The following is a 9,716-nucleotide window of genomic DNA, read 5'->3' on the forward strand; positions in this document are numbered from 1 at the left end:
TCGACTCGCTGGTCGCGCTTTGCTTGACAGCTGCAGGGCCAATGGAAATATGCAGGGAGCCAGCTGCGCGAGGCTGCAGCCAATGGAAAAATGTGAAATGCTGAGCTGCTACTGGATCACACCGGGGTAAGGTTAGGCTGGCTGCAGCAGACACACACACCGCCGCTGCCGATAAACTTCCAGCAAATAAAAAAAAAAAAAAAAAAAAAAAAGGAAAAAGAAAAAAGAAAAAACAGGAAAAAGAAAAAAGAAAAAGAAAAGGTTGTTTGTGTTTTGGCTGCTGCAGTGGCCATTTTAGGTAAGAAGCGCCCTTTAACTTTGGGACACTGGCTTGTCTTTGTGGATGTGTAGAGGAGAGAGAGAGAGAGAGAGAGAGAGAGAGAGAGAGAGTGTGTGTGTGTGTGTGTGTGTGTGTGTGTGTGTGTGTGTGTGTGTGTGTGTGTCTAGACTGGACTGTGGTGACAAAACAGTGCAGGACTCCGGCATCCAGACTGAATGAACTCCAGCTTTATGTGGATTAAATAGATATTGCACTGAGTTCCACTCCTCCTCCTCTTTTCCTCCCTCCTCCTCCTCCTCTCTCACCCCTCCCCTCCCCTCCCCTCACCTCCCCATCTCTCTCTCTCTCTCTCTCCTCTCTCCCCTCCCTCCCTCCCCTGCCTGCTAATTTTTTATGCATTTTTCTAAACTGTCATGGCGATTTTGTGTCCTTGGAAATAAAAAGCGCCAGTGTTTTTCGGGCTAACCGTGGGGATGTCTCGCCGGTGAGAGCGTGTGTCCGGCGTCCGGAGCAGGTGAGCAGTCCGCCGGGGAGGGTTTTTATCGGGGGGGAGATGTCCCCGAGAAGGAGTTTTAGAGGCTGTCCACACGTGTAAGGAGAGGGCTGTTATAATGTATTTACAACAGCGATGCAGTGACATTACAGAGCTAGCGGAGAGAGCTAGCTGTGTAGCCACGGGTGCTAACGTGAAATAGGACACAGTGTCTCCGAGTCTCTGTCGGTGTGTGCGGTGTGTGTGTGTGTTTTGTGTTTTTCATCCCAAGTCGCCGTTTTGCTCGCTGGGAACTTCTTTTTTTTTTTTCCTCCCCCTTGCTAAGCTAGCTCTCCCAACTTGTGGCAACCCAATGGCTGACAACGGGGGAAGCTAGCTGTGTGCTAGCCCCTGCGTCTGCTAGCCAAAACCTCAAAGAGGTGTAAGCTAGGTTGTTAGCCTGTTAGCCCCCCCCCATCGAAACATTCGTACCGGCAGGAGCCAGGTGTGTGTGCGGGGGCACAGTGAGTCATGGAGGGGATAAGTGTTGTACGTCCATCCGCAGACTTTTCACCTGGCCAGGTGTAACAGCCCTGGGCTACAGACAAAGGCTGCCAGAAGCTAACCCTCATCACAGTGGTCTCACATAATGATATTTGCATCAAATGTGAATTATGCAAAACGAATCAAAGCCTTTTAAAGGTGAAAAGCCTCCCCCATGATAATCAGACTAAAGTGTGAAGACTATCATGGCTTCAGGATGGTGCTGGGCTGGAGGTTGACCTCCACACAGGGTGTCTGCATGACATCAAATTGCACAAAATACACTGATTATACCTCTGTAACAGTTTTAAATCACCACATATACGTGTATTTGTATCTGATTTATCAAAAAGTCCCATGGTGCTATTGTTCCAGATCGCTCACCTTTATGTAAAATTCATATTTTTTAATTCATCAATCCATCCATCTTTTTTCTGCTGCTTGACCAGGTGCATGTGTGGCTTAATGATTAAATATATGATTAGGAATTAATGTGACATTCTACTGGGAAGTGCTGACAAAAGTGTGATATAAACCTCAATAACTACTTAATAAGCACAGTTTGACTTGGAAAGTCTTACTTAGTCAAACCCTGTTCCCAGATTCATCTAATCCTCTGTATTCAGCATAAAATCTGCAGGTGGGAATGAGGACGTCTTCATTTTCCTCTCATCTCTCTAATCTGGTAGTGTTGCTTTTACGGTTTGTGGTGAGCTGAACGGTTGCCGGTTCAATTCTGGAGTCTACCTGTGTGGTCTCAGGATGACGCTGCTGCAGTGTTTGAGTACGGCGGCCCAGCGGTTCAACACCTCACACCTTGTTGTGTTGCGTTTCCATGTTTCCCCTTGTGTTGGTGTGTCTTTCCTCCCACAGTCAAAAGAAAGACACGCAGCCGAGGCTATTTGAAGACTCTAATCTGAATGTGTCATGTCTTCCTACTTGTTCACCCATTGCGTGACACTTTGCACCGGCTGCTTGCAGAACTGCTGCTGCACTTTGACTCCATCATCCATATAAGTTGCCTGGGCAAGTGGGGGGGAAACACAGCAACTTTTGCCCCCTTCTCAGTTGTTGAGACAGCTGAAGCAGGAGCTGAGACATTTGTGCACACTAAGTTAATATTACTTTTATTACATTAATTAAAATTTTTCACCCACAGTCATATGCTCGTGGTGATGTGAGAGATACACGATGGCAGATGTTTTCAGCTAATGTTTGTAGAGAAAACATTGAGATCACAGAGGCAGTGCAGAGTTGTACACCAGCCAGCGTTGGCACAGGACATGTGACCTTTCTTTTACAGTACACCTTTACTCTGCTTATGTCTCGTTTGGTAATAATAAGTGTGTTTTTAGTGGCAATACTTGGTCATTTTTGTTTATATGTGACAATTAATACCTTGTAAAGTGCAAAGGTAACTTTCTGTGTGTTTCTAAAACCCCCTTTGTGATCATTAAAAGGTGCAGATCGCCCCTTTTTATAATATATTTGTAAAGGTTGAATTTACGGCTGAGCTGTTGGATTGCACTAGATTTTACAGGTGAACATCTGCACTGAGCGTTACAGGTGCTCTGGTGACAGAAGTTAAGGGATGTTAGTGTATATATAAGGCTGCAAAAGAAGCAAAGTAATAAACCCCACCCATCATATAGTGGTATACTGTATACCACTTTACTGTTTTGTAGAAGACTAGCAAACTTTGCCTTTCTGTCTGTCTAATTTAAATTAACCTAATAGTAATTACATTTTGGTTACAGGTTTCTTAAGGATGTTCTGTCTGCACAGTCACGGCAGACTTAGTTGTTTTTTAAAGACGCTGTAACTGTGACCTAAATACAAACATACAAACTGATGTCAATCAATCTCCATCTTCAGAAAGCCACTGCCAATTAAAGCTATCAAACAGGCAGCAGTTTACATTTTTTTTGCAGTAAATATTAGCTCCTTAATATTGTTGTTTTGTGGTACAGAGGTGTATATTAACAACACACTCTAAATAGAAAAACACATGCGTCCTGACTGTTATCAGAATACTTAAATCACTTTCAGAGTGAACACACTCCATATTGAAAATCAGCTTGAAATGAGTTTGTACCATGTGGACGTCGAATAAAAGCAGGTCCTTTGTTGGGACATCAGAAGGCAGCGCGGCGATTAATTTATTTGACAGTAAAATAACAGACTGTCTTTCCATCTTTCAATAGACACAGGGAACTTTATGTCTAGTACGTCTCAAACAGAAAGATATGATGCTGACAAACACAGGTGTTTCATGCTGCCGTTACAGGCTCTCAAACCTGAGCTCATGGTTTAGTATTCAAATGAAAAGTTTGCTTCAGTGAGACATTCTTTCCTAATGAAGCTACGAAGGTTCAACTGTAATTATAACTTTATTTAAAAAGCTTGTTGGACATAAGAACAGCTGCATGTGGTCGAGTTATTGAATCAAAAACTATCCCCGTTTGTGATTCATAAAACAAAGATATCACTTTTGTTTTTGCTATATTTTTAGGCTCCTAATAATGACACGTAGTGCAGCATTATGTTTTCCCTGCAGGTGTTGAACATGAGGAAAAATTTAATACAAGAAATACTGTTAAAAAATACTGTTGTTCTGTTGTTTTCTACCATAAAACAAAACAAAAACAAAAACAATGGGTGATAGAGGAGAAACCTCCTTCATGGCGTTCACACCCCCTGCTGTAATCAAGATGGTTTTTGTGTTTTATATATATATATATATTTTAATTGTCGATGTGGGTGGAAACAGAAGAAATCAGTTTTTAAACAGACTGGGTGAATCTCAGTTTAGTGTCTCAATTAGTGTTGATCAGCATCTCAATTAGCTGGAACCGAAGGCTTTCCCCTTCCTCTGCGTTTAACGCTGAGCAGACGGAGAGAAGCTCGGGTCCTGCAGACAACATCGTGTACATACTGCTCCGGTTTAAAAGTTGCTGAGCGTTAAATGGAGGCGGAACTGACTCATCCTGTTCGTCGCGTCTTCTAGAGAGGAGTCGGTTGCATCGTTAGACGTGTTTTTATGTACTTTAACAATCTTAATTAGTAAGTGTACAGATGGCAAACGCAGCTAATGGAAGACATGAGCAGATCGTTTGTTGTGTGTGGTGATAGCTTTTTATATTTGTTTTTACAGTTGACTCAAAAAGAAGAAACACTGAAATGATTTGTTTATTAATTAATCGAGTGATTGATAGAATATTGATAATTGCATAATTGTTTAAAGCTCCATATTTTCTTCTTCTGTGTTTTATTTGAAGTTTTGATCCATCAGAAGATATAAAAACCACCTCAGTGTAGTTTTACATCTCCTCTCTCAGGCTTCTCTCTGGAGCTCTAGTAACAACAGGTCGGTGAGCCAATCAGAAGAGAGGAGGCTCTGAGCCTCTCTGCTGATTGGCTGACTGTTTTCTGAGTGATCCAATAAAAATAAAGCAGATTTCAGGTAAAAACACTCAGAGAAACCAAATCCTGCAAGGTTTGGATGGTGGGTCCAGGTGGGCGGGGCTTGGTGACTGCTTTGTTGTGACATCACAAAGTTCCAGAAGTCCTGACGGCTGGTTTTAAGGCTCAGTTTCTGAATACAGGCTGTGTGCATTTCTCTGTGGACTGAGGCTTTGATACTTTCACAGTATTAATATAGAAGCTAGAGCTGATCTATAATCACACTACACATGGACACAGACCTTTACACTGGAGGAGCTTTAAATCATTTTCAATGGAAAAAATTCATTAGTGCTTGTCTGTGTTTTTAAATCACTGTAATATCTTTGTGTTCTGGTTTGTTGGTCGGACAAAACAAACAATCTGGAGACAGGAGCCTGAGTGATTTATCAAATAATTGTAAAAAAAAAAAAAAAGACATAAACAAACAGACTAATTGCAAATGAAAATATTTAATGGTTGACCTCTTAAAGGGAACATTAGGTGGGAGTCAGTACAGAGGTAAGCTGTAAGCTGCATGTCTTTCTCCAAACATGTAGTAACTCACTCGAAGGTTTCATCCAGGTGATGAGGCTCAGCGTGTGGAAAAAGCTTCAGTTGTGACCTTAAATTTAGCACAATAGTGTAAATATGTCAATGTCACAGCGCTGCAGCCACAGACTAGGTCAGCTGGACGCTTGGCACGAGGAAAAGGTGAAAACTGTGTCATAAGGAGACGCTGCAGAGGCTCGAGATTTGGAGGTGATTAGTGATTTATCTGATTAACGGGAGAAAGCCGAGTCTCGCTGTGTCGTAACCTAAGCCAGGCCGCCTCTGACAACACTGTCCACAGCTCCTTTGTTTGTTCCCCTCGTGGGAGCATCGTACAGCTGAAGCAGGGACGGAGCGAGGAGGAGCTGTGATCCATTTTAAAGACACACTCCCCTCTTTGTGCATGCTAACAAACACACACACACACACACACACACATACACACCAACACACAGGTTTTGGGAAAACAGGGTTGAATTTGGTTCGATTTAGCGCAGCCGGCTGCTCCTCCTCCTCCTCCTCCTCCTCCTCGTCCCTCAAGTGAGCCGTCCCCTGATGATTCTCAGGCGCAGCAACAGTTAGGCTCTTCTGCTCTTTTGTGCAAGGGCAAGTGGCTGAGTGAAGGGAATAAGGTCATTGAAAAGAGAACAGCTCTCTCCACTGAGACGGCCAGGGAGGATTTCTGTCTGCGGCTGCTGAGTGAAGTCTGCCGAAGCATCCACTTCCTCTGTTTATAAAGTAAATCCTGGAGCTTATTTACATCCAGAAGAAAAAAAATCACTGCTGATATTGTAATGGTAAAAAAAAAAAAAGAATAAGATATTTGTTTTATGTTTTGTAATCTAAACTAGGTTAGAAGCTTTATCCACGCTAATACGTTTTCACTTCAAAACAGCGTTTTCGATCTCCATCCATACGAGCGTTTTAGCTCCATATCAGAAATAATCCCACACCTGACACACCTGAAAACACGTATCACATGACCATCCACATACACTGGGCATGTGTGTGTTCGGTGTGAACAGTTTGTTAAGTTGCAGAAAATACTGCGAACGACGAACAGCAAAGGCAGTTGTAGCATTAAAATGCACAACAGCTGCTAGCAAGAACAACAAGGTCAGCAACGTTCATAATTCGTAATCCATGTCGTATTCACCACTGGGCGGTCGTCTGAGTCATCGCTTCAAAAGGTCTCAGTTTCTGCTCGTTCAGACTAAAACGCCACCCCGAAGTTTTCAAACTAAAACGGGTTCAGCTGCGTCTGTTTCAGTGTGGATGTAACCTGAGCTCTTTTCATTATTTAACAATCTTTTCTTGATTTTTCTTCTTGTTTTGTCTGAAAAACAATCCTAAATTTGAGAGGCTGGAGCCAAATGATTTGAAAATTGAGCAACTAATTTATTCTTAAAGCTTCATATTTTCTTCTTCTTCTGTGTTTTATTTGAAGTGTTGATCCATCAGAAGATATAAAAACCATCTCAGTGTAGTTTTACATCTCCTCTCTCAGGCTTATATAGCAGATTATATAGCAGATTTCTGGTAAAAACACTCAGAGAAACCAAACCCTGTAAAGGTTTGGATGGTGGGTCCAGGTGGGCGGGGCTTGGTGACTGCTTTGTTGTGACATCACAAAGTTCCAGAAGTCCTGACGGCTGGTTTTAAGGCTCAGTTTCTGAATACAGGCTGTGTGCATTTCTCTGTGGACTGAGGCTTTGATACTTTCACTCGTCATTTTCATGATATATTTATACATATTTTACATATTTATATGCTGCATGCGTCATGAAAATGACGAGGAATCAACAATGCTGCGCTACGCAGCAGCTGGCAGGAGACTCAGTGTTGCGCTACGCAACATCCAGTATAAATGGGTAAATATAGAACCTAGACCTGATCTATAATCACACTACACATGGACAGAGACCTTTAGACTGGATCTTTAAAGTCAATTCATGTATCAGTATATATCATTATATGGCAATTGTATGAAAAAAATCAGCAATGGTATATTTCCAAGCTAATTTTTTTACTGTGTTACACTAGAAAACTAAATCTTCAATAACTAATTCATTAATTTCGACACCAGAAATGTCTAAAACAGCGAAACAGGATCAGATCATGATGTGGTTTTTGGTCGAATGTGTTTGTGACTGGTGAGATTTTTCTGTAGAAATGAGTTCCCACTTCATCTGGCCCTCCCTGTACACATGCACTCTAGTGTGTGTGTGTGTGTGTGTGTGTGTGTGTGTGTGTTTTTATTTGTTTGTGTACTTGTGCGAGTACTGCTGCACAAGGCTGCAAAATGAGTGAGCAGCAGACGGCTGTTTCATTTCTGGAAACAGCATGCTCTGCATCAATATTCATGGGTGACAGGTGTGTAGAAATAAAACAACTTGGCACAAAAACTTGGAGGAAGCTTCCACACGCTGCTTTTCCCACTTAGATTTTAACTCCTCGTGGTTTTTAGGGGCAATTTCATGGAGAACAGGAAGTCCACACCTCCTCTTACCTTGTTCTTACACTTCTCTGTCATGCATAATTACTTTAAGGCCACAGGAGTATTGTAGTAAATCTGCTGTTCGGGCACCAAGGCTCTCACTGTTGGTTACCTGTAGTATCAGGCAGGAAGTGAGTCCTGCTCTATCAGGTGTTGTGAGACCTGAGCGACTGGATTAAACCTAAATGTATTTTATCTCTGAGCAGATAAAGAGCAGGTGGGATTTGATGTGAGGCCATCAGGTGTGTGTTATGCAAAGTGTGGAGCGGGGAGGTGGAGGTGAGGTGTGTCTGTTGGGGTTAGGGGGGTTGAATCCAGCATGACAACATCTTTTTGTCATTTTAAAAGGTCATTTTTATGGCATTTAAACTATATGAGGTTACTGGCCTTTAACATGGAGTGACCGTGGAGGTGAGATTAACAGGTGCTGACTTGCAGCTAAGCTAAGTGAAACTGCGCAGTTATCACAGTGTTTTAATCCTTAACCAGATTTTTATTTTCTACAATTAAAAAGGATCCAAACTGAAGATAATGAAGAATTTTATTTATAATTTATAATTTTATTTCTGTTGCTGCTGGAAGTGATTGAGATTCCAGCAGAGCTGAGAAGTAATTCAATATTTTGGGTTTATTTTCACCACAGATAAACACTTGCATTTTCTCACATTGAATTAAGTTTACTTTTCCAATTACTTTTTTATCTTTATACTTTTTTACTTTATTAAAAAAAAGCCAGACCATAATATCTGGATTACTTCAACACACAGTGTCGTCCAAAAGTCTGAGACCACTTTCCCATTCATGTGAATTAATACAAAAATATTAATGCATCAGAATCATCATCAGAATCAGAAAACTTAATTGATCCCAATGGGGAAATTAGGTTACATCACAGATGCTCCCCACAGCAAAGAATAGAGAATAAGAAATAAAATTATACAGATAATGATAAAATATAAACATAAAATACAGAAATGAGTCTTTATACTATGATATAGAAATAGAAAAATATAAATACGTAAGGATAAGTGCCAAAGAAGGTGATAGTTAAAATATAAATAAAGATATAAATGCAACAATATATGGAGAAATTGTTCAAAATTGCACTTGTTTGAAGCAACAATAGAATAATTGCACTTGCATAATAATCTATTGGTTAATAAAACAATATTATGTCAGAAACTGCTGCATTGAATAAGATGAACGACGTGATTTTGAATACTTAAAAATAATATGATGACAAAGCTGTTATATACATATTATATTTATATAGTGACATTAATTTTGTCCATTATCACCTCCTAATTTCTGATAATTTTTATGGACACGATAATATAACGCAGGATTTGAGCCACGACGCAGCAAAACATAAAATATCCTGCGACTACAGCCTCTCTGCGCCTGATCCTCCCCCAAAATATAATAAAATAAAAAAGACGGGATCAATACTGATATCGGGTTTCTCATATAAGCCTGGGCCGATGTTCAATAACATTAAATATTGCGATATTTCACGTCATATGTGATATTTTTGAAACATAAAATACAACAATATAATTAATTTCTAAACATATAATTATGTTATAACCCCCCCTCCCCTGTGATAACGTCATATATTGTGATATTTGAGCTGGACTGTAACATCCGACATGGTGTGTTGAAGCAAGAAAACTAACCAGGGTTTATTCTCATATTTATATTTTAGAAGCAGTATATTATTATTTTATTTTATCTTCTTTCGGGACTTATGTGTATTTCTTTGCCGAAGGTGTTTTGTTTGAAAAGAAACAAGTCACTACTGTTTAAAGAAGTTATTTGCCGGTGCTGAAACACACAGGTGTACTTCCCTCATCGCCCTGTTTCTAAAATCTCATCATTTTAATAAGAGCTTAATGTTTATTGTCACCTTTGGATGCAGCAGTGACCCCCCC

At 40.6% G+C, this 9,716-nt stretch overlaps 1 protein-coding gene across 1 annotated transcript in view; it reads left to right on the top strand.

The window, feature by feature from the left end:
* Positions 1-325: 325 nt before the first annotated feature.
* Positions 326-9,716, top strand: part of chd6 (chromodomain helicase DNA binding protein 6) — a 93,733-nt gene continuing 84,342 nt past the window's right edge. The window contains exon 1 of the mRNA XM_087170104.1: positions 326-794. The gene's annotated coding sequence lies outside the window, so the exon portion shown is untranslated. The remainder of the gene's footprint in view (positions 795-9,716) is intronic.

This window comes from Seriola lalandi, unplaced genomic scaffold (genome assembly GCF_002814215.2).
Source record: "Seriola lalandi dorsalis isolate HSWRI2012SDOR001 ecotype SW California unplaced genomic scaffold, Sedor1 jcf7180002054928, whole genome shotgun sequence".
Taxonomy (NCBI): Eukaryota; Metazoa; Chordata; class Actinopteri; order Carangiformes; family Carangidae; genus Seriola; species Seriola lalandi.